The sequence below is a fragment of the Rhipicephalus microplus genome, chromosome X, assembly GCF_043290135.1.
Source record: "Rhipicephalus microplus isolate Deutch F79 chromosome X, USDA_Rmic, whole genome shotgun sequence".
NCBI lineage: Eukaryota > Metazoa > Arthropoda > Arachnida > Ixodida > Ixodidae > Rhipicephalus > Rhipicephalus microplus.
In genome coordinates this window covers 365983765-366010670 of record NC_134710.1, presented here as the reverse complement: position 1 = coordinate 366010670, position 26906 = coordinate 365983765, and the positions used below count along the sequence as shown (strand labels likewise).

General features: G+C 44.9%; 1 protein-coding gene across 2 annotated transcripts in view; it reads right to left on the bottom strand.

The window, feature by feature from the left end:
* LOC142776367 (uncharacterized) overlaps positions 1 to 26254 on the bottom strand; it is a 155516-nt gene extending 129262 nt beyond the window's left edge. For both annotated transcript variants that reach the window (XR_012887484.1, XM_075879919.1), the window contains exon 1: positions 25888 to 26254. The gene's annotated coding sequence lies outside the window, so the exon portion shown is untranslated. The remainder of the gene's footprint in view (positions 1 to 25887) is intronic.
* Between the last annotated feature and the right edge of the window lie 652 nt (positions 26255 to 26906).

Genomic DNA, 26906 nt, shown 5'->3' with positions numbered 1-26906 from the left:
GAAAGCGGCAAGGGAAGCCGGAGAACGGGAAGTGCAGTTACTGCAATTAAAGATTCGCCTCATTGAGGGTAGCAGGGTGAGCCGATCCAGCAGTGAGCACGGCGATGCCGGCGAGAAACTGTCATTTGAGCGAGACACATGGTGTCAAGGGCTACTCACGGTTCTGCCTTGCGAGGCAAATGAAGCTGTTGCGCAACTCAGTCAACAGAACGCGAACAACGAGGTAGTTAAGGCAGATATGCTCCGGATGTTCGGAACTTCTGTCTGAACAAAAGAAGAGCAGCTCAGGCAAGAGTCTGAAAAAGAGCGCGAAGCAGAAAGACAAGAGTCTGAAAGCAAGGCGCGTCGGAAAGCGTTGGACATTGAAGCGCGTCATGAAACGCCAGAACCAGAAATCGCGCTAGAAAAGGGCCCGCATATTCTCGAATGCCTCCATATAAATGATGTAGAGAACGAGGCCTTGGCCGGTCTCGAGGTAGAGACAGTATCAAAAAACGGTCCTAGCGAGGGTGAGGGGTGTGCCAGCAGCCCTAATGGACCCAGTAAGAAGCCGGGAACCATCCTCATGCCTCGAGAGGACGTCTCGAGATCGTCACATGCAGATAGGGTTAGCACAGTGGCTAAACACAGCGAGAACGCGACGCTTCAGGAGTGCAGCGATGCCATCGGAGAGGGCCCAGTTAATGGTTTCGTCAGCATTAACAAAGATAATTTGGCCCGGCAGTCCGTCGTGACACCGAGTTCAAAATGTTTGAGCGTGGGGCAAAATGTAACACAAGCTCCAACGAGCTTCCAGACTTCTCAGTTCCCGACGCGACTTGATGATGGCATCGAGAGAAAGGGGGCAAGCAAACATCGCCGGAAACGAAAGAAGCGGAAGCGCACTGCGCTGCGCAAGCCTAGGTCAGGCCCCACTCAGTCGCAAGAAAGACGAGAGGGTAGGCCATTAGTACGTTTCAAGGAACGTCAATGGTGGCGTTCAGGGAAGCACAAACGGCGAGCCAGGTGTAGAGGGAGGAAACGAGGTACGCCACCCCAACGCAGCGTGCGCGTGCGGTTCAGTTCGACAAATTCGGGAAAGCGGCCTTTGCCGAAGGGTCAGAGTCGAAAGGGCAGAGTGGCTAAATACCGCATAGGGGAGAACACAAAAGAAAAATGGCACAGGCTCCCTCCGAGCTACTGGCGTCACTTTCAAATTCCAGAGGGGAACAGGCCCAAGTGTAAAATGAGGTATGACGGCAGTGCACTGCTTAGAGTTTGTGCATTTTGTAGCTTCTTGCGTGCTCGAAAACTGCCCGCACCACGACCCCATCGGGTGCGATTCAAAAGAATCTAGTTGAAAAAGGGGGAACGGTCAGTTCGAGTAACTTTTGCACAGGCGTGTTAAATACTGTTACGCAGGGTACGTCAAGATGCGTATTCAAGTCTTTTAAATTTTGTAAGTTACGTGATGCGGTGTAAATTTTTCAAAAGAAAAACCGCCGAACCAAAGGCTGAGAGTTAGCGTCGAATTAGTTTAATCATTAGTGCGAAAATTTGCATAAGGTAAAAACCGAGAAAATGTGTCATTTTTCTAGTTTCTTCAAAGGTTTAGTGTGGCATCGTATTCCTCCACTGCCATGGGGATGTGGCATGAATGAACATTTGAGGAAGATGTTAGCATAAACCGAATGATCTCGTAAATTGATTAAGATTGGCGTGATCCGGTACAGTTGTTGCGCGCATTGAGACTTGAGGTCTATGAGCATGTTTTTTTTTCCCTTCCGTCGGTTGTTTTCTGTTTGTATGCACGTATTTCATTGTATAAGAAGTGTATTTTGAGTTATTTTCTTTTTGCTTGGTGCATTGGTTGTTTTTACTTGCTGTAATGCACATTGAGGGATTGCACTACAGTAGAGGAGCGCACCTGTTCCGTTTTGTTTCGTAGTATACATTCGTGCAGTGTATTCTGTATTGATGGCTGCCGTACACGGCTATTTCCTCTTCTTGTTTGTATGGCGCATTGATATTGTTGCGTGTTAATGAAGCTGGTACTCTAACCATTGTATTGTTTTTCCTTTTGTTGTTACTTTGATGCACTCTGCCTACTTATGTTGTGTATGAGAGGGACAGTCCTCATGTCTCCCTTGTTGGTGGTGTTTTGTTCCTTGTTGTCGGAAAAATTCCCCTCCGTGCGAACAAATGTTATGAATAACATTCTGAAAGTGGGGGGCAATGTCACGGACGGCTATTTTCGGCGACACCGCGTCACGGCAATTAACGGGCGCCTTACTCCCCGAGTGACCGTGAGAAACGGCGGCACCTGAAAGGGAACCGATAAAGTGCAAAATGGGGGTGCTCTCCTTAGAACGTCGCCGCCGACAATTAATCCTTTTGTAACCGTGGCGACGTCTGCAAGGTCGTAGAAGGCCGCGGTATACCCCGTACAAGGATTAGACTACAAGACGCCCGGCTGAGAGCTAAGTGGTTGACCGTTTCCACGGAGAAAAGCGTGGGAAACGCTCTGGTGGCCAAGCCGTATGACAACAACCCGACAGGTTGTCACTCTCGCTAGTTGCGGGCCCTCTCCCTATTAAAAAGGGGTGGAGTCAAAATATTTTGGGGCGGAGTTTCCCATCAATTAAACGCGCATGATTGGACCCAGGTAGAGGTCTCTTGTCCCCAAGGAAGAGAGCGAGGAGACACGAGGGGGATTTAAGCGCAGGATTTTGCCCTGCTAGGCAGACTAGTCGCTGACCAAGATGGTGTAGAAACAGATCAACAAGCATCTCTTCTAGAAGTTTTTAGTGTGGCTCTGTATCGGCTGGCCACCTAAACTTAGCCGTTCGTCTAGCTGTGACGCGATATTAACGTCTGCAACGTAGACATCGGGACTTCGCCTCGAGTTAGCTCAACCTGCTCGAAGTCACCTGCAAGCACTAGCCTCCCGGAGCCACCAGCGTTGCAACACCGCCGACATCGCAGTCATGCCAGAACTCTCTTCCACTTCTCGCATCCGATCGTCGGGGACACAACGCTGCCGGTCATCACACGTATGCCTTCACCTGTTTATATCTTCGAACTTTCTCCTCCGTAGTTGTATTCTTGTTAGTTTGTGTAGTTTGTAATAGTTCTCTTTCGTAAGCTGATTTATTGTTTCTGTTATATATTTCTTTAGTTGTATCAAGTGTCGATGTATTTTGTTAGTTGTATAGAAGTGTTGTATTAGATCCCGTGTTGCTGCAATATCACTAGAGTAAAGTTTGTTTTGTTTTCCCACGTCTCTGATCTCTTCACTGTCCCTGCTTGCGTACGGAACGAACCAACCTGCTGTCATTCCCGTCGCCGACTTCGCGCTGGCGACGCTAGAGTGGCAGCTTGTAACATGGTGATAATAAGAATGAAATAGACTTTATACTGAGTGCACACCCAGGTATCGTGCAGGATGTGGAAGTGCTTGGCAAGGTACGATGCAGTGACCATTGAATGGTATGGTCCTGAAATCGACTAGATTTAGGACTAGAGGAACGACAAAAGGTAGAAAAAGAGACTAGACGGAACGACAAAAACTGATACACAAAAAGCCAATCAATGAGCTAGCACTGAGAGGGAAAGTACAGGAATTCAGAGTATCGCCTAAGAACAGGTATTCGGCTCTTATCAAGGAAAACAGCCTTAGCGTTGACGCAATGAATGATGATCTGACGAATATCATTACGGAGTGTGCAGTGGAAGTTGGAGGTACTGTAGTTAGACAGTACACTGACAAACTGTCCCAGGAAACGAAGAATCTCATTATTAAGCATCGAAGCATGAAAGCCTCAAATACAGCAGACAAAATAGAGTTGGTAGAGCTTTCAAAGTTGACTATTAAGCTTAAGGTATCCGATCAAAGAAGGTATAACATGGAGAGAATTTAACACGCTTTGGAGAACGGAGGAAGCGTCAAAGCTGTGAAGAGAAAACTTGGGAAAGGCAAAAACCAGATGTATGCACTAAGGGACAAGGAAGGCAAAGTAACTACGTATAGGGATAGGATAGTAAAATTAGTGGAGGAGTTTTACAAAGATCTGTACAGTAGCCAGCGCAACCACGACCTTAGCATAAGAACTAGTAGTAACCCAGATGACACCACACCAGTAATTATAGAAGTCAGAAAAGCCTTGGAGAGCATGCACAGGGGCAAAGCTGCTGGTAAGGATCAGGTAACATCAGACTTGCTGAAAGATGGAGGACAGATTGAGTTAGAAAAACCAGCGACCCTGTTTACGAGGTGTCTCCTGACGGAGAGAGTACCAGAATCTTGGAAGAATGCTAACATCATCCTAATACTACATAAGAAAGGGGATGACTGCGACTTGAAGAATTACAGGCCGATCAGCTTGCTCTCCGTAGTAAACCAGCAATTTACAAAGGTAATTGCTAACAAAATTAGGACAACATTAGAATTCAATCAACCAAAGGAACAAGGAGGATTTCGAACAGGCTACTCAACAATCGACCACATTCATACTATCAACGAAGTAATACAGAAGTGCTCTAAATATAGCCAGCCACAATACATAGCCTTCATAGATTACGAAAAGCCGTTTGATTCTGTAGAAATATCAGCAGTCATCCAGACACTGCGGAATCAGGGCGTCGACGAAGCATATATAAACATCCTGGAAGAAATCTACAGAGGATTAACTGCTACCATAGTGCTTCATAAAGAAAGCAACAGAATACCAATCAAGAAGGGTGTAAGGCAGGGGGATGCAATATCCCCAGTCCTATTTGCCGCATGCTTACACGAGGTTTTCAGAGGCTTAGAATGGGAACAGTTAGACATAAGAGTTAATCGGAGCACCTTAGTAACATGCGCTTCGCCGATGACATTGCATTGCTGAGGAAATCAGAGGACGAATTGCAAATCATGATTACGGAGTTAGACAAGGAGAGCATGCAGAGAAGTAGGTTTTAAAATTAGTCTGCAGAAAACGAAAGTAATGTACAGCAACCTTGGAAGAGAACAGCGCTTCGACGTAGGTAATAGTGCACTTGAAGTTGTAAAAGTCTATGTCTACTTAGGAAGGGAAATAACCACGGAGCCAAACCATGAGACTGAAGTAACTGTATAGGAGAATAATAATGGGGTGGAGCACATTTGCCAAGCACTCTAATATCATGATAGGTAGATTGCCACTATCCCTCAAGAGGAATGTATATAACAGCTGCATCTTGCCGGTACTTAGCTAAGGAGCAGAAACCTGGAGACTTACAAAGAGGGTTCGGCTTATAGTGAGGACAACGCAGCGAGCAATGAAAAGGGAAATGGTAGGTGTAACCTTAAAAGACAAGAAGAGAGCAGAGTGGAGTAGGGAACAAACCAGGATTAAGGATATCATAGTTGAAATCAAGAAGAGGAAATGGACATGGACCGGACGTGTAGTACGTAGACAGGATAGCCGCTGGTCATTAAGGGTAACTTAGTGGATTCCTAGAGAAGGCAAGCAAGTTAGGGGGAGACAGAAGATTAGGTGGGCAGATGAGGTTAAGAAGTTTGCGGGTATAAATTGGCAACAACAAGCACAGGACCGAGTTGACTGGCAGAACATGGGAGAGGCCTTTGTCCTGCAGAGGACGTAGTTAGGCTGATGGTGATGATGATGATGATGATGATTATGATGATGACGATATTTCGCTTAGTTATGTTGAACAGTTTTGCCGTACTTGCAGTACAACGAATGCTTGTTCAACGAAAACGTTTTTTGTTGCTCAAAATTTTATCATTGATATGAGCTAATGCTTCAGACCAGGAAATAACAATAGTTGTCATCAGAAAGCTGAGATCCATAGTTTTGTCAATTGGTACAATTCAAACCTATTCATTGAGATAGCGAGCACAGTGCGCGAGCATACAGTGCCTAAAACACGGAGTGGTGCCCACTGAAGTAGCACCGCCACCTTAGGACCCCGTAGTGGGTGCGTAGGAAGGGTCTAAACCTCGACGTTAGGGAGCTCAGCTGTTCGTTAGGAAGGAACTTTACTTTGTCACTACGGTACAGTTCCCGTAAACCAGGTGAGCGCATTAGTGCAAGCTGACCGGGAAAGAGTAGGAATGTGTTAGGAAATTAAGAGTAATGATTCACTCATGTTGGGTGCCTTATGTTGGTTTGTATTTGCCTTTTTCATTATAAATCACTTCTCTCCCACATCTCAAAGTCATTTCATAGCACTGCCATAGGCGCAAATGAATTAATAAAAATACACAAATGAATAAAAACCATTTCTCTATTTAAGGCTTGTACTCCATTAGGAATTCACAAATAATACAGCTTTTATCGTGGGGAAAACCAATTAAAAAACCTTGCAGGGTCTGTTGTCAACGCTACGTCCAGAGCTCATATCGAAGGCTTATTCTCCAGTAAACTAAAAACGTTGGCTCCAGTTAAGAGAAGTAGACAGCCCACCAATCTCCAAGGTCTATTACACTGGTCATAAGAACTGCATGAGCGTTTGGGATTTTTGAATGGACCTAGAAGGGAGTGTGGCATGGAAAAAAACAGTCAGACAATTTTCACATGTAAATAACTTTATGTTTTAGTTAGAATAAGAATAAAATTGATTACAGAATGCCTCGATGCTCGCTCCTGGGCGCGCATCGACGCACCCTAACCGGATGGATGGATGGATGGATGGATGGATGTGGCTGTACCCTTTAGCTCGGGCAGCAGCTAACGCCACCTAGCCGTAATACTTAGTGAACTAACCATTAGAGTTGTCTTTTTTCTTTCCTTTAAATAGTGAGGTTGACGATTCGTACTTTGCAGTGAAGGGTTTTATTTTCACTCGTGCCTTGACTTTAGCCACCAATCAGATAACCTCCTTCTAGGCAATTCTAACCGCTTAAAGTCAGTTTTGCCCTCCCTGTCCTTAAACCCCAGTGCTCTGAAACACTCTGCGCCATCATCTTGAACTATAGGGTGAAGCCCTTTACAGAACATTATCAAGTGTTTGGCAGTTTCTTCTTCCTCTCCACACGCACTGCATACTGTATCTACCCCTTCGTATTTGGCCCGATATGTCTTAGTTCGCAATACTCCCGTCCTGGCCTCAAACAGTAGAGAACTACCCTGAGTATTATCATAGATACTTTCTTTGGCAATTGTGTTGGTGGGTAAGCGTGTTGGCAAGCGCCGTCTCTTGGTTTTTCTGCAACAAGAAGCACTCGGCTGGCTATGCTTCTGGTGTTGTCCACGCGATGGCGCTTCGAACAAATATGCAAATAACATGCAAATAAAACAGATAAATACAAATATCTGGGCGTATGTATAAGAAATGGGGCCGAGTACCTAAGGGAACAAGAAACATACGTGACGACTAAAGGTAACAGGAATGCAGCGGTAATGAAAAACAAGGCACTGTGCGTTTAGTTATTGTTTCCATCATATTTGTACAAATTGCTAATTTTGTATATCTGATAGTGGCGATGCATTCTACTTTTGCGTGTACGATATATATGGGGCCAGCGACAAGGGATACTCTTGCTGAGAACTCGGCCGGCTCATTTAATCGTAATCCACAGTGACTTGGAACACACAGCCACTTTAGGAGTTTCACCTGTGGTCGTACTGAAGTGCAGATTTTCAGTAGAGTTTGAGAGTTTTCTGAATCTTTAACAGGTGAGCAGACTGAAAGCGAATCTGTTTGTGCTCCAGTTTTCGTCGTCGATCTAACACGCACACTACGGGACGGCCGAGTAATACGAACCTGCTCGAAATGGTAGTTCAAGCTCGATTGAAAAAAAATGCAGAAAGCAAGGTAAATGTATTGAACAAAGTGAGTCAGTAAAGTCCATGTTTGAATATTTTACAGCAATTTCGAAAAAAAATATTACAATTTTAATGCACCATTTTCTGCGTATGCAGCAATCCAATGAACTTATCACTTAAACTGGAATTCCTGCGGCATGTAAGTGATGGCACACATGACATACATGTCATGACTCATTACTTTCCTCTACTTACTTGCCACACATTTTATTCATGCCCTCATAACACCCAATGATAAACGTGGTATATATCAAGCTAACGGAATGAGCGGAAGCGCACCACCAGAGTTGCATGTAAGTAATACCATATATTACATGCTCTTAATGATTTTCAAGATACAACCTACCATTCGTGTTCACCGTGCAGTCACGTCACTCCACCCAAATTATGGTATTTATGGTAGTTAGGGAAATGGTCTGGAGAGCACGAAACCCATGACAAGTGTGTCATGTTGTTCAATAAATGCATTTCATGGTTTTTATAATGCGTATTTTCGTTTATGTTATGTTCCTCATACAGTACGAAACGGCCACGAGAGCACAAAATCATAGATGTATATAGATAGATAGATAGATAGATAGATAGATAGATAGATAGATAGATAGATAGATAGATAGATAGATAGATAAATAGATAGATAGATAGATAGATAGATAGATAGATGTATAGATAGATAGATAGATAGATAGCTAGATAGATAGATAGATAGATAGATAGATAGATAGATTGCACTAGGTGAATTGCGAATGAAATGATTTGTTAACTAATAATTGGGGCTAAAATACAGTTTAGGCAAACTACAAAGTGGTTGTTGCTATAACGGCACATGCGCGAACCAACATATGTACACAGGAAAGACATGCAGGTTAGAAAGTGCCGATAAATACATATATAACCAAAAAGGCTTCTTTCAAACTCAAATACACGTTCGGGAATCCGCTGGGTGTCCCGCCAGTTCACTGGCAGCAGAAGCTGGAGTTATGTTAGTTAATTCACCGATGTATCTTTCACATGATTGTTCTATAAATAAAATACATCGTGTTATTGCAAGAAGACCGGGTAAGTGCGAAAACAACTTTCACCAACCGCCACCAAGCGTAAAACTCGTCTAATACAACGCAACGCATTCGACCAAGCGAGCACGATGGCGAAATTAACCTATATCTAGTTGGCGACACTTCAAGCTTTATTTGTTGTCTTTCATGAGTATTTGTGACTTTCGCTGTTCTCTTTTAGGGGCTAATCTTTTTAAGACCGAGGTCTATCCGCTGTCGGAATTGTGCGCCATAGCCGCTGCTGACGATGATAACGGTAATAATGACGCCGAAGAACAAGCACGTTCTAGACCACAAATTCTCTTTCTGCCATCAGGGCACAGCACCAACAATGCGACTGTCTCACTCACCATCATCCTTCACTTCGGAGGTAGAGTGCAGTGACAAAACGTTATGGGAAGCCCGCAGATTGACGGCCTAGCCTAGGCTACCCGGGTGGTCGCGGTAAGATTTGGCTTTTCCGCCACTTCCCGGGCCGGCTGGATGGCCCAAACTTGGTCTTCGAGTTCTGAGCTAGCCAGACCATCACACCAACGTGTCTCAAGTAGGTCCGGGTTTTTGTGATCGAAAAGCCATCCGCCAAAGGAGCTAATTTCACAACAGCACACTAGCGTTAGTCGTTAAAAAACAATTCACGCTATTGTGCAGTTTGTAAAGTTAGCTTTATTGCAGGCCGTTTTACGTTGCAGAGGTGCATGCTCTACAGGGCCTTTCATGTGAGGCGAGAGACATTCAACATATGATTGGCCAATATTTAGGCCTCCATGTAATAAACGAATTGCATGTACACGAAGTGGGATATTGTAGCGTCTTTCGGCTCACATAAAAACTCTTGTAGAGAATGCACCTCTGCAGCGTAAGGCGGCCTGCGAGAGAGCTAACTCTGCAAACAGGAAACTAACATTATTTATTTTTAACGCTTTCTGACCATAAAACCACGTTCATAGGGAGGCCGAAAGAAGTCCTCAGGTAAAGTGCACTGAACAACAACAACAAAGTTGTAGGTGAGCTCCTATTGTGCTCGTGACATAGTATGCAAGTAACGACAACAAGACGGGGCTGAAGCAATGATGGTGCTTCATGATATTCCATCGAGCTTGATGCCGTACATTACGAAATAGCTGCTCCTTCAACTTGCGCTTCCGAAACACTGGGTCTGGAAAACTAATGGACAGCCTTGACAAAACTAGCACCTCAGCGTGTAAACATGGTTGAGCCAGGGACTGTTGAGCCAGTCACTGGTGTAACCAGTGACTGCCAGTGCAGTTACCTTGATGGCGCACCGGTTTAAGATTCACTGTAGAGAAATATTTCGGGTACCCTTACTACGCACCCGGAACCCACAAGAAATACTTGGGTAATGTCTGTGGAAAAAGTTGGTAGATAATAAGAGGGCACGTGGTGTTTTATGCATTTGCCTAAAACAACTCAATGGCGACAGTCACTTTACTTTTTGTCAGTCGATGCTTTGATTCTCGCCTGGCGTAGTTTCACACTGCCTCCACGGTTAGAGGCATAGCAAGACCTTGACTGGTTTTGCCAAACCAGGATAGCCAAGACGTTAACTGGTTTCGCCAAATCAGTAGAGCCAAAACCCTAACAGATTTTGCCAAAATCCGCAAAGCCATACGCTTAACTAGTTTTTCAAAACCAGCAGAGCCAAAACCTTAACTGATTTTGCCAAACTTGCCGAGCCAATATCTTAACCGGCTTAGCCAAACCAGCAGAGCCAAAACTTTAACTGGTTTTGCCAAACCAACAGAACCAAAACCTTCACTGGTTTCCAAACAAGTAGAGCCAAAACCTTAAACGGCTTTGCCAAACCAGCAGAGCCGACACCTTAACCGGTTTTGCCAAAGAAGCAGAGCCAAAACCTTACCAAGTTTCACCAAACCCGCAGAGCCAAAATCTTGACCAATTTCGCAAAACCAGCAGAGCCAAAAGGCTAACTGATTTTTCTAAACCAGCAGAGCCAAAACCTTACCTGGTTTTGCCAAACCAGTTAAGCCAGAAGCTTCACTCATTTTGCACGGCCTCTGTGATCAAGCCTCCTCTGAGCAAGGAACACTGTCTTGCCAAGACGTCATCACGTGATGTCATGTACATTATGACGCCATAAAAAACTTAGCAATTTTTGAAATTCACGAGAACGTCCCATGGTAATGTGTCCGCATGATTACATTTTTTTTTTTGCATCGCTCGTCTTAGAGCCTCCGACACAAGACGTGGATAGTCGATTTTCGCGTTCGAAGATGTGTCTAATGCGTAGGCCTGAAATTGCAGATTTTGGTGAATAGAATGTTCGGTAACATATGGTACACTGCAGTGCTAAAGCTAAGACTTTAATGAAATACAAGTGCATGCGCGTAGAGGCAGATCGAGAACGAAAGTCTTTCGCTCTCTCGCCTTGTCTATCTGTTTGATTCTGTGTCTATCTATTTGATTCTGTGTGATTCGACCACCTGGGGTTCTTACGTGCACACTTTCTTGGAAGCTAGAATAATAAGGAATGTGCGGTTACTGCCTATGAACCATTTCTTCATACTGGGAAGGGCCCTAGGAGGCGAATAAATGCGTGCGCGTGGCTACCCTGAATATGGGCGCAGTCGCTATTGAACGCCTGGTTTGGCATCGAGCCTCGGCTTGTCTGTAGCTTCGGATTTCCGGCGAAATGGGGACGCGAACGAAGAGCCGCAGTTATTCTTTTTTTTTTTCCCTTTCTTTCACTGTTTTTAACGATCGCCTGAAATGACCTAGTTTGGCGCAGTGGCTCACCAAACACGCCGCCGCTTCTGGTCGAAGTGAGTGATGGTGCTGCAGTTCGATAACAGGTGTCGGGGTGGCGTGCTGGTGTGTACTATTTTCCCCCAAAAAATCAGACACTTAAGCATACTCTCCAACGGCTCGTGTTGCGACGGAAATCCACTGCCGATAAAATCAACTATAATGTAGTCGTATCAGCGGGAAAGCGAGTAACACAATACCAAGCAAAATACTTCAGAAACAGTTAACAGACAGAAAAAAAAATAGAGTGGGAAATAAAAGGTCTGCCGATTTTTAGTTTTTTTTGCCAGTAGTTAACAAAGCTTGAAATAGAGGATTGTACTAATGCAATACCTGAGGGCTGTACAATTGATAGTTTTGCGGGGTTTAACGTCCCAAAGCCAATATATGACTATGAGAGACGCCATAGTGGAGGAATCCAGAAATTTCGTCCACCTGGGGTTCATACGTGTACACAGATCTGAGCACACGTTACTCCAGCATTTTCGCCCCTATCGAAAATGCAGCCACCGTAGCCGAGATTCAATCCCGTGACTTGAAGGTGAGCAGTCGAGTACCTTAGCCACTAGACCACTGCGGCGGGGTGAGGGCTGTGCAAGAATTTCATATTCTATTGTCATTCCATGATATGCTGTTCAGTATCTTACTGGTTTGCTGTATTGGTTTATTATGTGAAGCATGTTCGGCACCATCACTGTACGATGATATTGTACTGCCTTTCTAAATAGGCTCGTATTGCAAAGCGCACCGTATCTTTTGTGAAGATGCATCGGAGGATCTCTTCATATCACCACATTTGATTGTACTGTCTATAAAATCAATGCAGTTTTCAGGGCAATGTAGCAATGCATTTAAAGCTTGAAAGAAGAATCAGAAATACACAAAATAAAAATAACAGAATACTTTCGGTAACTGGTATTTTTCTTAAAAAGTAGTAATTGAAGGCTTACTTAAAATATAAAAGTTAAGAAACGCGGAATATTGAGAAAAAGATAAGTCAGACTTTTTGAAATATGTTCATACTTACAAGAAGGCAAATTACAAAAGCAACAGGAATGGTAATAGTAAATTCTGAGGTTTAACCTGTCAAAACCATGATATTGGCAAAGCCATAACTGCCGAATTGAAAGGATCCGGAAGTTTCCACCATCAGGTGTTTTAAAATGGACATTCAAGAGAGAAGCAATGAATATTGAATTACTCTTTTACTACTCCGATATCTTCTTGCTTGCGACGACAAAGCGTTCAGTAAGTCAGCAAACCCGCCAAGAGAAAGTGCGCATGGCAAAGCCACCTTTAAATTTGTGAACAAATTACATGACGTCAGATTTCGAAAGCGTCTGCCAAGGTCTACGTAGCTACTATTATGTAAATATAAAGCACAATGACTTTTGAGGGAGCCATTATCCTATTATATCAAGTTTCACGAAATTTCGTTTAGCCATTGTTAATATCGTCCCCGAATAGGACAAATACACTTTGCAATCCATGACCCCACACGCGTAGATTTAAGCGCGAATTTTGAAAACAAAACTGTACCAATTTCATTCTCTACTTCCAAACTTTTTATTTTGAAATTAACCACACCAGATTTTTCTGAGCGTAGTTAAAATCTAACCCAATTTATTGTTTGAGATTAGTGTCCCTGTGACACGCACTGACATCACACATCACATGGGCCTCTAACAGTCGGCCTCCATCGAAATGAGACTAGCGTGAACGGGTTCAAATTCACCATCTTCGGGTAAGCAACTATAATAGCCGAGGAACTCAACCAGAGGACACCTGATATTGAACGTTCGATACTTGCGTAACCATTTTTTAAGTAGCGAAGCTGACCTAGCTCAGCGTAAATGGTGTGATCGTGCCCAAAAACTATCATCATGAACAAGCATGCGCCACAAAATTCCACCACACACCGCTACGATATGGCCTGTAACAACTCGGGGAACAAATACACACAAAGAGAAATAAAGAACGATTCAGAGAAAAAAAAACAGCAAAAAGACAGAAAAAGAAAGATCAAAATTCTTGTCGAAAACGAAAAGTTTTTCACGAGGCGGGCTTTGAAGCTGCATACCAATCCCGAGGCGAGCGTTCATGTAGAGTGTAAGGCATAGCACGGAAAAATGAGAAAGAGGGAGTATGGAGAAATGCGAAAAGAAAAAAAAAGAGAGAGATGAAGCAAGCATCGCGTCGTCCAACGACCGGACACCGCACCACCATGCCAAGCCGCGCATCCGCATAGCTGAAACACGCCCACCTACATATATATCGGCGCAGCCTGCGCCCCATCGTGTCCAGAAAGTCGTGGGACATCCCAAGAAAGCGTGTACTTTCGAAGATGAAACCGCGAGTTTCGATGATAGACTTGTCGGTCGACGGGGAGTACGAGCAATTACGGGTCCATGCTTCACTGTGCCAACTAAGCTTTGCTCAAACTGCCTGCATAAAAAAAAATTATTCTCTTTCTTGAACATCGCAGCCTTTAATATATGGCATGCAACGCAAAGTTTTTTTTCACCCACCGCCATAATCGAATTGGGAAAGGACGAAAGCTAAATGCAAGAAACTCGCAAAATGCTTACTCTGGTAAGCGCACCAGAGCTTCAATAGGAGCCGCCACCCTGCCAAAGTAGGGCACTCTTTGCTTAGAAGACCCTCTACTGCCGACTGCACGCTTATTGAAATATCTCGTGGTCCTGCATGATCGCGACCCAGCATTTGTACCCTTAACTGCACTGATGACTGAAAACAATAATAAAAAGAAAAATAATAATAGACAAAGCATATACATGATATTCCGTGATGGTACGTGAAAAATAAAAAGTGATAACTACAGAGCAAATGACACGCCCCTATCTGCTTTTTTCCTTCTACCCACTTCATCACACCTGCCTTTCTGTCTATGCGCGTCAATCGGAAGCACTGGGCGTTTTAATGAAGGTCGCAGACAATGCCCATACGTGCCAACAAATGCGTGCATGTGCCAGCGCCCCGACATTTGGTTGTCGCTCGATACCGTCTGCCAAGCAGTGCGTTTACGCAGGACCCGGAATGGAAAGAGGAAATGCTCGGCGTTAACCTTGAGAAGACGGCGACGACGAACAGTCAGGCACTTTCCGACACCGTAGCCATGGCGAGGAAAGGGGAAACCCTGTTGCATGTGTCGCTATGTGGCGTGGTACGGAGATGAGAGATTGTCACGTCACTCGCCTGTAGCGTTGCCCCGCCGCGGTGGTCTAGTGGCTAAGGTACTCGGCTGCTGACCCGCAGGGCGCGGGTTCGAATCCCGGCTGCGGCGGCTGCATTTCCGATGGAGGCGGAAATGTTGTAGGCCCGTGTGCTCAGATTTGGGTGCACGTTAAAGAACCCCAGGTGGTCGAAATTTCCGGAGCCCTCCACTACGGCGTCTCTCATAATCATATAGTGGTTTTGGGACGTTAAACGCCACATATCAATCAATCAATCAATCGCCTGTAGCTTTCGCGGGCACACTGTTTGATGGCGTCATCGTCGACCTCCTTCCTAAAGACTGAAGAAATGGATGGAAATAAATAATTGAATTACCTGTAGTGACGAGAGTGTCGCTTTAAAGCGTCGCAGCACGAAAAGGACCAAGCGCATTGCGGCGAGATGCCATGCGTGTATAATGTAGTAGAAAAGACATTCGTTTTTCTGTCAACCGATTGTGTATCGATTGAAATTAGAAAACCATTTAAATAATCATCAATGAGAATTTTCGAACGCATAAATTATAGTGTTCTTGTTCTTTTTTGTGGGGGGGGGGGGGGCTGCAACAAGCTTGGTTCTCTAACCGAAGAAAGAAAACAAGCAAACTTATCGCATGATAAATATACTGTTTCTATCGAGCACTGCAATAAAAACAGTTTCAATGAGCATGAACTATGCCTCTCTGCGTGCGAATGGGATGTGTATCTCTGTCTTTTTTATTTTGCTTCGCTTACTGCAATAATAACATGAAAAGTTAGCGAGCATCGTTCACGGTGCAAGAATACCACAGGAATCCATTTACGACTTTTCGCTTATTCACTTACGCTAGCGCCATCAATAGGAGAAATATAAGGTCGAATCTTGGTGTTGCATCATGCGCTTTCTCACTCTTCAATTGCGAATACGTCACAGTGTAGATAATTTCTTTTTTTGTCCTAAAACTCCAGTAAAAAAACACAGTCAATTCTTGACTTACACAGCCACTTTTCCAAGAAATGTCACTCAGTTAGTCGAATCTAGCACATCGTATTCTGTAGAATCGAAAAATTGGCCTGTTGATATGGCTGCATACGCTTAATGAACATTGCGACAAAACGAGACACTAAAGGAATATGAAACGATCGCTGACCATCAATCATACGTTCATTGCGCAAAACCATTCCTGAAGATGTTACGAAGAACACCACCCCTTTTCCGAAAAATGTCACTTCTGTTATTCGAATCCAGCATATCTCATTCTGTAGAACCGAAAACATGGCTTATTGATATGATTGCATATGCTTAATGGACATCGTGACAAAACGAGCCACTAAAGCAGCACCCGACGAGCGCTGACGGTCAAATTAGATGTTCGTTGCGCAAACCCATTCTACGTGTCTAGGAGAGTCCGCTAAGAAGGAAAATGTTAAAGACTAACCAACATCTCCTTTATTTCAATGTCATTGCAAACGCGGAATTCTTAAGGAGAGCCATCGGTCCGCCTTAATTCAGGGAGTGGTCGTAATGCGGTGCTATATGAGGGTCGCGCAGCTCGCGTCCCACGTGCTTTTGAGCGCTTTGCCCCGGAGATGCGATAGACGCGTTTCTACCAATGCCATCCATCTGTTAGATTTGTTCCTTCAGGCTCCTTGTTTGCGGCTCGAAGCAATGGCGCCGCTGCATCACAGCGCTCCTAAAGTCGGCGCATGCAGTTTAGTTGCACTGACGCTTCCCGATTGGTTACCCGCATAGCGCCAAAAACGGCGACACGCTATCTAAAAACACCGTATGACTTACAGAGTCAGCGTGACCACCACATTGTGATCACGAAAGGAGCAAGAGGCCGCCCCACGGATCTGCACACAACTGAACAAATATTGCTTTATATCATTCCCGACGTAAGGCACTGCAGAAGGGGCCCTCTTCCCCTTGACCACAAAGCACACGCAGAGACTAGGTGATGGACGAGAGCAGGAAATGGCTTAAGGAGAGGATGGTGAACGGCTAAATCAAGTGCATCTGGCTGACAATCATAAAATATAGGAGGCTCTGGACTAACAAACCAGTTGCTTAGTCTTGGAAAACTCAGACATCACACCTTTTTGTTAAGCCAGCCCTTTTTGTTAAATAAGGGTTGAGAAGCGCATGCCTCGGGAGTATTTTGCGCTGTGTATCAAGTACATCATTTTGCGCTGAGTATTATTTTTGGGACGTTAAACCCCACATATCAATTAATCAATGCGCTGAGTATTACCAAGACGCTGTGCAGATGAATGAACAGCTCGCAGAATGAAATGGGTCGATGATGAACCCAGTGGTGTCTACAAGACCCACCCCTTTCTGCTTCACTGGTCAACCATCTCCGCAGCCTGTTAGGGAGGTGACTTTTTGTGTTACTTTCATATAATGGGTACACACTGCGTATGCACCATACACACGCCCGGTAGGATATCTGCACATATTATGAAAACATGCTCCGTCGTTTCTTTAGTTTCCCCACTGCCCGCACATTTTTCTTCTTTAAAATAATAGTTGGGGTTATACGTCCCCAAACCATCATATGATTATGAGAGACACAGTAGTGAAAGTTCCGAAAATTTGAGCCCCCTGGGAATCGCATCACACGGCCCTCAAGCATTTTGGCCTACATCGAAAATGCAGCCACCACGGCCGGGATTCGTTCCAGCGACCAGCAGCCGAACACCTTAACCATTAGACCCCCGTGGCGATGTTTTATTCTTGAAATAATCTCCCTTTATAAGTACGCGTTGTAATGTAACCCAACTCCGCTTCAAACAGTAAAGCACCTCCCTCTCAATGGCCGATTATTGTCGTCAATGTCAAAAAGCGTGCAGCCACGTAACTCGCATTTGCATCTACCTTGCGAGCTTCTGTCTAGACGGCAGTATCTTACAGAGGTGATGCATCAAGGAGATGCCGAAGCTGGACAACACCAATCAAGTCGAGACTTCATGTTCGCGTTCACTTACCAAAGAACACCATGCGGCTACGGTGACATGGATAACCCAGAATGCCATAATTTATCACACTACAGCCACGCTGAAAAAACAAAAACGTTGAATAGCCCTATCCCAATCGGAGAAATGGCAGCACGCAAAGCTAGGCGTGGGCGTGTCTGACGTTTTGCGTATTGCTTGTTCTTTTCTTCCTTTGTGTCTAGGTAGGGGCCAGCCAGTAAACACTGTTTTCTTGGTGAATCGGCTTGACGTATTTCATGTTCTTTTCAGCATTCGTATGGCCTAACAAAAATAAGATTTCTAGAAAGACGTAACAAGAAAGTCAGAATGACTTTAATGAACCATTGGATATAACCTAGTGATAAACACTGGGCAACACAATTTAGCTGGGCTTGGGAACTATCTGTACGGAGCACTGTGACGGTGAATTTTCCAAGCAATCATGGAAACACTGGTTAGCAATTAAAGTAGGAATGAAATGTACAATTGTAGATATCGACCGTATGCAGTGTTCAGCAGGTCGCTTTTAGTCCGCCAACATTATATATTTCAATGAAGCACTCACAGTAAAAGCACTGCTTCCGAATTTTTTGTTGCACCATCAGTAAAGCATACTCAAATGCTTGAGTTCAGTTCACATTAAGAAAGCAATGGCATGGCGCCTGGTATTTAAGGTGCCCACTTTTAGAACAGGGAGATACTGGTTGAGCCTTCTAAACAAAAAAAAATTATTTTGTTTCATTTATTATTCGTTTGGGGCACACTGACTGTAGGTGAGAAAGCTTATTTGAAGCACGATCACGAACCGACACAGTGGTCTAGTGGCTAAGGTACTCGGCTGCTGACCCGCAGGTCGCGGGATCAAATCCCGGCGGCGGCGGCTGCATTTTCGATGGAGGCGGAAATGTTGTAGGCCTGTGTGCTCAGATTTGGGTGCACGGTAAAGAACCCTAGGTGGTTGAAATTTCCGGAACCCTCAACTACGGCGTCTCTCATAATCAAATCGTGGTTTTGTGACGTTAAACCCCACAAATCAATCAACCAATCAATCAATCAATTAATCAATCAACGAATTGACACAGCAGAGTCAATATACGCTTCGCTTAAACAGCATGGCCAAAGCACTCTGTGCAGATGGTTCACCAGGGAAGCTAAAACGCGTGGCCTCGTTGTTCATCTCCGGGTTCGTTCGATGGTCGATTAAAGACTTTATCAGCTATCAGTTACGCCTTTCCATAAGTCTTAATTTTTATTTGGCCAGTGCGTTTGCTTTGTCATATTTAGTACATCAGTTGTGAGTTCAATTGGGATTTCCCGAATTTGTATATTTTTGTGAAACGTAGTCGTCCAAGGGAACGATAGTTTTTTTGGTATGAAGGACCACCAGATTTTCCTTTCGTCTGGCCATGTAAATAAGAGCTTCAAAAATTGGTGGAAAGAGGATTGTGTGTAATAGGGGCAAGAAAACTAAACCGCGTTGCCCTGGATCGCCACACAGTGGGAGTGGAGGGGGGGGGGTAGTTAATGAGATGAGCTAACACTGAAAAAGAAATGCTGGGAACCTGCTTCACACGAAAGCATATGCGTCGTGTATTTGATTTTTTCGCCGAAGCCTCATAGGTGATAATGGCAAAGGAGAAACTGTGGCCGACCACATTAGTTGCCTTCCGAGCCCCGCGTTTACGCAATGGGCTCGGAAAGAGCTACGCCATCGTTCACGAGGGAGTGGCGGCCGTAAATCACCGCATTCATCCGCTTCGAAATGGTTTCAGGCAATTAACGTGATACCCCCCCCCCCACAAAGAAATCTTGGGTGGCATTCGCATAACCGAATATATGGGTAAAGCAATCAATCGCCGCTTGAAATGCGCCTCACTCTCTTCTTTTTCCTTATGAATCTCTCCTCGGTCGCCACAGTGCTAACAACATCTGCGCAAAAAAAAAAAACAATGAACAGGGTGCGGCGCGACGAGAGAGAAGGCCAGCGAGAAAGCGGAAGGGAGCCACGCGAGGCCCGATGTCACGTAGCGGAATCTCGCGAGGTCAAACTCAGGTCAGAGCCCACCGCCTACCACGTTTTCAGAGTCGGTCCCTCTCACGTCGACGACACGCACGAACGTGAGCCACGGAAAGAGAGGAGGGCAAGAGGGGCGCCTACGCTCCCCCTCTCTCACTGAGCGAGTGGCGTGGCATTGCGAGCACCTTACTTAACACGGCGTGTATTTCACGAGGACCGACCTGGTTTACTACATTAACCGGCGTGGTCTCCTGGCCAGACTCTCTTATTCAGGCCGCAGGTGCGCTGGTTACCGTTCTCATTTGGAGTGATGACTTCGACCAAGCGAATGTCTAACAGAAATTAGAGGAGGGCAAAAATATTTCTATATTCAGCCTGAAAATGCGCATACGTGCGTCACGCCCTAACTGCATTAAAACAATAATAATATGACCTCGGGCTTTGCGTACCTAAACCACAATATTATTATGGGGCAAGCCGTAGTGCAGGGGTGTGGAAATTTCGACCATCTGGTTCCCTTTCACGTGCATTGACATAGCATAACACACATGCCTCTAGTCTTTCGCTTGCATCGAAGTTCGACCAACGCGGCTGAGATCGAACACGCGACCTTCTGGTCTGCAGCCCAGAACCGAAGCGCTGTAACACCAAGGCGAACTCAGCACAATAATAATATCAGCGTTTGAGAGTACAGTTTCCTTGTCTTCCTCGTTTTTTGCATTATTAGTAGAAATAAACTTAGCTAAAACAGACGCTTGGGAGAGTTGGTTCATACTTGTGAAAGATTTTGAGGCGCGACGTAAAACGGCTTCGGGTTCAAAGCAATAAAACAGTTGTGTGTTCAGCGCTCTGCCCGAGTGTCTGCCAGGGTGTTCTTCTCTTTCGCGCTCTTAAAGTTGTTTATCGGTAAAGGCGTGAAGCAAATATACTTAGCATGCAACATCAGGGACTCTCAGTCATCATAGTCGTCCACAACATGCGTGGTCGTAAGCCCACACATTTTTGGCAATGATGGAAAGGAGGCGACTAAGTAAATTCCTAGGGTAGACCTGGCACTCCTTGAATGTTATTGGGATAGCTCATACCCCTTCACCCACCCTATGCGCACGCCCATGCACATGTCCGATGATGAATGAGAATTCGTTAATTAGCACACGAACACTCAACACGTGCTGACGAGAAACTGTTTACTCTCTCGCTACATTGCTTGCTACAGCACCGCTGCTTGTACAAGACTTCAGAGCCGGCTCACCATAGCCAGAATCGGCATCGGCGACCTTGAGATCCGCGCACGTACTTTCAAACTGCTACGTTTTTGCTCAGTTGAATTCGCTGCCACGATATACGCAGAGAAGGAGCACGCTCACGGCAATGTGCGATCGATCGGCGGCTACATGATAAGGCTTCCATGAATTTCTTTCGCCGTCTTTCGCTGATTCTTCCATGAATTTCTTTCGCGGTCTATGCATGCTGCATCAGTGCACGGCTGGAATCACCTAAAGACTGAGCCATTGTTTTCTTTTATTTTTTTTGCTTGCTTGTTGTCCGTTCGTTTCGCGAGAAAGCGGCAATGTTCGGGATTTTCCAGATTCCCCCTGACTCAAATGACCCCACCGTTCGTGAAAGGGCACTCGCAGTTTAACCATTATGTGGACTAAGCTTTAGCAGCACTGTAATCAAAAGAAAGGAGTAAGTGGTCGGTAATGTAATTGCAATAAAAAACAGAAAAGACTCTTGCCTGCTTTTTTTACAAGAAGATAAAGTTTTGCAGACAATCAGGCTCATTTCCTCGCGAATTCAACTTTACTGCTATTTGCAAAAAACATCCTTTTTTCATGTCGCATGTTTTCTGAATGCTTGAGAATGATTTTGTTGAGCTTCAGTTAACATTTTGTAAAATTTCATATACTTTCTATTGAAATGCAATCGAATGTCGCAAGCGATATATCTATGAAGGTATTGTTTATAAGCGAAAGGGCTAAAAGTCTGAACATGTTAATATTAAGTTATTAATGAAACCACGTCTAGCGCCGATGTATATGTTTGTTCAGAAGTAGGAAAAATTCAACAACTTTAATATAATGTAATAGGGACATGGGTGATGAAACTTTTGAGTTGGCTTTGAAAACGCTCACTTGATCCTTTGTAGTAACTCACATACATAAACCTCATTGTCAATTGTTGCAAATCTCAGTAGTGTAAAGTTTTCTTTTGTCGAAACAATATAGCTGTCGTCTGCGAAGAAATTCCTTCAGTGTGACTGTCTGTCTATGTTTTTTTTGGAAGTATGCCCCGCCGCGGTGGTCTAGTGGCTAAGGTACTCGCCTGCTGAGCCGCAGGGCACGGGTTCGAATCCCGGCTGCGGCGGCTGCATTTCCGATAGAGGCGGAAATGTTGTAGGCCCGTGTGCTCAGATTTGGGTGCACGTTAAAGAACCCCAGGTGGTCTAAATTTCCGGAGCCCTCCACTACGGCGTCTCTCATAATCGTATTGTGGTTTTGGGACGTTAAACCCCACATATCAATCTTTTTGGAAGTATTATATCCTAATCACTGCAAAATATCAGCCTGAAATTTGCCACCTGTGCATATGATAAACGCTCGTCCCCGGCTGAACATTCAGAATAAATGTTGTTTTTCCCTGTGACGTTCTTGCGCATATTTAAACCAATGATTGAAAATATTTATTGAAACTATACACACGCAGACACACACACACACACACACACACACACACACACACACACATATATATATATATATATATATATATATATATATATATATGTGTGTGTGTGTGTGTGTGTGTGTGTGTGTGTGTGTGTGCGTGTGTGTTTCTGTGATAGGCGTAACGTCCCAAAACCACCATATGATTAAGAGAGACATGAGAGACGCCGTAGTGGAGGGCTCCGTAAATTTCGACCACCTGAGGTTCTTTAACACGCGCCAAAATCTGAGCACACGACGACCTACAACGTTTCCGCCTCCATCGGAAATGCAGCCGCCGCAGCCGGCATTCGACCCCGTGACCTTGGGTCAGCAGCCAAGTACCTTGGCCACTAGACCAACGTGGTGAGGTTATATATATATAAGGAAAAGAAGTGTATACCTAAGGGCTCGTTTTTCCATGTTATTGACACAATATTAATGAGATCTAACAGACAATAATGCCAAGGAAGGTATAGGGGAAGTTATTAGGCCGATTGTAATGTAAATGAGAAGAAAGAAAAGTGGGTGAAAATATAACTTGCCGGGAGCGGGAATCGAACCTACGACCTTCGAACAACGCGTTCGATGCCGTGATAGCTCAGTGGCTAGAGCATCGTACGCGTTGTTCGAAGGTCGTAGGTTCGGACGTTTCTGGAATAATAACCTGTGTTTTTACGCAACCTTGCTCGTTGCATTTGGTGGAGGTGCTGGGTAACGTTAGCCGCAACAAGCTGGTACAGGCAGGAACCCGGCAAGCACGAGCCCCATACGGACGTCAACGTCTTCTTTCACGCTGGCACAGAGCTGGCGCCACTATGCTTCCGTACAATACACATATATATATATATATATATATATATATATATATATATATATATATATATATATATATATATATATATATATATATATATATATATATATATATATATATATATATATATATATATATATAATACTGAAGCGAACTGATGATGAGAAAGCGAAGAAATTAAAAAAAAAATTGGCAGGCCTCATTTCCCTGCATACACGTGTTACACTGAAGGTTGATGCATAACACTATGAGGAGAATGTTAAAATCGCGCACATGAATGGTCTCTCTAAAATCGCGCTAGTTAACAGTAACACGAAATTAACTTTAAGGTGAAAGCAACCCGCAGAAACACGGCATTCAAGTACAATGATAATAAGTATCGCTACTGCATCAGAAGAAGAGTTTCAATTGTTGACGCATGTGCGCAGCCCTGTGTTAAGTGTTACACACACTTTCCATCGGTCGACAAACTCCTTCATCAGTCGACTCTCTCAGACCTACTCAGATTCAGATCAAGCCGTGTCGCTTTCTGAGTGAGCCCGGGTGAGCAATATTTTGATGAGTTTGAGTTCGAGCAAGTCCAGTTGAAAGAATTTGCGTAAGTGTGAGTACGAAGGCGTCCGGCTCAGAAATATTTTGGTGAGTCGGAGTTCGGGTGAGTCCGAAGCGCAATGTATCATTGCTGAGTGAGTTTCACTTCTTTTTGGGCAATATATGTACACAACGTGCACGTTAAAGGGCCCCAATTGGTCCAAATTTTTGAAGCCCTTCACTACGGCGTCTCTCATATTCATATGGTGGTCTTGGGACGTTAAACCCCACATGTCAATCAATCAAGAAGACGAACAAGTGGCTTTTTTCTCGCCTTCACTACTTTTCCTACAAGCGCTATCTCGTCCTCGTCACTTCTTCCAGCATAAGACACGGGGAAACGCGAGTAGTAAGCGATGAACTTACTATGATTTCGCACTTTTGAGATACGTGTGGTTTCTATCGCTTGCCCAGTCAAACACACACAAAGCGAAGCGAAATCAGTTGATTGCACACAATAATCATGCGAAAGATGGCAGAACAGACATGCTACAGCATAAAAAAGCAGGACAGAACACAATTCACTATTGATAGCCCTGGCATATGGACCACATGAGAACTTACGTTCCTCATGACGTCACACAAACAGACTGCTGGCATCATGAATTGTGCCGAAAAGAGGGGAAATGCCCGTACAGAATAACGCGCATGTTCTTTGTATTTGCAGGAGCTGTTAGGGAGCCCTTGGACGTTGTCGCGGTAAAACACATAAGATATTGCATTACCATGCATGTCTCTGCAGATTTTGTGACATCCAACGAAGCGCAATGGTTCGCCTGAGCACAGTTTTCCCTATGATTACGCTGAATGACACACCCGGGCAAGTTACGTGGGCACTTATTATGGTCCGTTTCACAGTGTTTTGCGAAAGTGGGGTTGCAGGATAATGCGGACAGAGCCTTGTTTGCGTGAATACCTCGCGCACTGGTACCCGTTCCCGCCAACCGATACCATGGCCTACTTGAAAGTATTTGTTCAGCTGTTACACTCAAAATAGTTCGCAATACATCCAATTGTAGTAAACACATTGCGTCGTTTATCTCATCTCCTGCTTGAAATTTGCACGTGCTCGAATATTTTCATTACTGCGCGGATTATATCGGACACTAATACGCACACAAAAAAAAAAAACATGAGCCCATTAGTCTTGCGCACACATTTTTATTTTAAGACTATCACATTGAAGTTTGGTAAGCTTTATCAATGGATGGCTTGCTTTAACATATAGGTGTGGAGTTGATGCATAAATTATTCTTGAACGTCTTTCAGCGTTAGGTGTAATGATGGGGATAACCTTACATTGAAGTAGCGGTCGGGCAACTTGTCGCTGCCCACAAGCAAAAAAAGCCTGTGATTCTACCATTGCGGAAAAAAAAAAGACGAACGCCACATTCTTAATATCTGTGAAACTTTGAGAATGATTTGTGTCTCAAGCGACCTTTATCAATGGCTTACTTTATTGACGCTAAAGGGCTGTTAGAGATCTCACAACGGTACACTGCATTACGTGTTACTTTACGCAAACAGAAGATAGCGTAAGTTCGTATCAAAAGTTCGAAAACGAATTCCTTCACAGGACGATAGATAAACGCTTACAGATATCCGTGAGAACTTCGATTACGATACAATCAAATGCAGCCTTGTTACATTGACAGCGAAAAATGTTAGTGACGCATGGGAAAAGCGAAATCAGGCGTGTTCATCACGTCTGATTTTGCTGAAGTCTTTGATCAAAAAGAAAAAAAAATGATGCGCTGTTCTACGCCCGCTTTAGAAACACGCCTGCCATGGCTTAATATTCGAAGTAAGTTTGAGTGGGCAAGCTGTTTTTTACTAGATACGCACTCCTTATAATTTATTACGGTTTCACAGCAGGCATCAACGCAGGAGAAAGCTAGTCTTACTTTGCGCGAGATAACCATGACTCAACTTACTTGCAGTGGCGTCGGTCACGTGGGAAGCTGCAGGATTCTTCCAGGTCTGACCATGACTTGGCACCACGGCGTGCGCCTTCAGCGCGCACCAAACGCGGCGTCTTGCACTCTTGCAACGGCGCGACCGCTGGAGCCGGCTTCCGCGCGAAAGACTGTCACCGCTGGTGCCGAGAGCCAGTGCCGGCACCACGCGATCTGTCACTGTCCCAGTCCATTGTGCCGTCTGTGGAAACAGTGTGCCGGGTTATCGTAACAGCCGTTGAAGTCGCAGGAACAGTTCGAGGTGAACAGGGAGGCCACACCGCGGGCAGCGTGTCGCCCCTGCACTCCCCGGGGAAAATGCGGTCGCGCAGTGGTGACCCTAGCGACTCGCGCGCGGACCCGACGTTCTTTTTCTTTCGGCACGCTGTACGCTGGCAGCGCCCCCGCGTGGGTTTCCCGCCACGTGTTGCCGCTCTCCGTCGTCGCTGTTATTGCGACGGCTGCAGCTCGACTCTTTGTTGAGCGATTTCCGATTGCACTTGAATCGGACGTAGCACGCGCGAGTTATTGTGGCATGAAATACGCTCTCGAAGCCTACGGGCCAAACAACGAGGCGTTTGTGAGAAGTGTCGTTCAGGGACACTTCCGGTAAACTCTGTGTGGCTGATAAACTTGGTTTTCCAATGTGCGCCCAAGTTTAAGTACATTGGCTGCAGTTTCTCATTTCGGCCAGATTCGAGTACGGCCACCGTGGGTGGCAATCGAATCCACGCTCTCTCGCTTATAGCAACGGGACCCCATCGCCGCTAAGACATGCATGCCAGCGGGTTCTTCTGCTGCGATGGTGCCACGGTTACAAGTGATTGGGTGCTCAGCCAAAAGTTGTGGATTTGGCCCAGAACTCGGCTATCGCAATTCGATGGAAGGGACATGCTAGAAAAGTGAGCACTGTGCGATGTCAGTGGACGTTAAAGAACACCGGGTGAATAAGATTTCCGCAGCCCTCGATAATGGCATGCCTAGTAATCGTAGCGTAG